The 1,141-nt window shown below is 42.2% G+C and overlaps 1 non-coding gene across 1 annotated transcript; it reads right to left on the reverse strand.

The window, feature by feature from the left end:
- Positions 1-780: 780 nt before the first annotated feature.
- On the reverse strand, positions 781-886 carry LOC120104636. Its single transcript, XR_005507015.1, has one exon. It is a non-coding gene; the product is annotated as a small nucleolar RNA R71 (small nucleolar RNA).
- Between the last annotated feature and the right edge of the window lie 255 nt (positions 887-1,141).

The raw sequence follows: 1,141 nt of genomic DNA on the forward strand, positions 1-1,141 counted from the left end.
CACCAATTTCGCTCTGTGGCTTAGTTGATGTCTAGGCAAGCTTTGTCCCTATAAGGAAGACAGTTCATCTGTTCGAGGCAAGTGGGTTTTAAGTGGGACCTTTGCGAACGCATCGTGACCCCTCCACTTACCTGGGAACTTACCTGGTCAACTCGGTTCATTAGACCGGATTGGAGGCTTAGGTGCCCTCTTCAAACCAGTTAGGAGCTGTCTAGTGATTTTAGGACAAATACAAGGATTTATGTGTTTTTCTTTTATTGCATGCTTGATTGATCAAGTACTAGTGTATGCAAGGGAGTCGTTCTAGAGTACGTGACCTATTACCTTTTGACCCTGAAATAGAACGGACCCTTAGAAATATTCGAGCTGAGATTAGAACCTTAGAATCATTCCCACCCCCTGAGATGGCTGAAGAACAACCCAAACTCCTGAGAGAGTACTTTACTCCCACCATTTACACTTCTCCATCTTGCATTCGATTACCTGAAGTAGCAGCTGTACAATACGAAATAAAATCTAGTGTGATCCAAATGCTCCTATCTTTTTATGGGCTCACCAATGAAGACCCATATAAACACCTAGATGAATTTCTTGAGATTTGCACCACTGTCAAAATTCAGAACTTTACTGATGATGCTCTAAAACTTAGATTATTCCCCTTCTTCCTTAAAGATAGAGCCAAACAATGGCTGAATTCTTTAGAAGCCAACTCGATTCGTTCTTGGGATCCAATGCAACAAGAATTCCTAAAAAAATACTTTCCCATAGGAAGAACGAACCAGTTTAGACGTGCCATTACAAGCTTCTCCCAAACCGAGGGAGAAGAATTTCATGAAACTTGGGAGAGATTTCGGGACCTAATCCGTAAATGCCCTCATCATCAAATACCTAAGTGGCAGCTAGTGCAATATTTTTATGACGGTTTGACTGAACGAAACCGTCAGATGATCGATGCCGCATGCGGGGGGACTTTCATGCTTCGAAATGAGCATGAAGCATGGCAACTATTTGAAAATCTTAATGAAAACTCCCTCCACCATGCTTCATGTTCTCGTCAAGCACCCCCGAATTTTCAAAGAAAAGGGGCCATTTGTGAAATAAGTCGTTCTATGGACCTATCTAGCAAGGTAGATGCATTGTC

This window comes from Phoenix dactylifera, unplaced genomic scaffold, assembly GCF_009389715.1.
Source record: "Phoenix dactylifera cultivar Barhee BC4 unplaced genomic scaffold, palm_55x_up_171113_PBpolish2nd_filt_p 000051F, whole genome shotgun sequence".
Classification (NCBI taxonomy): domain Eukaryota; kingdom Viridiplantae; phylum Streptophyta; class Magnoliopsida; order Arecales; family Arecaceae; genus Phoenix; species Phoenix dactylifera.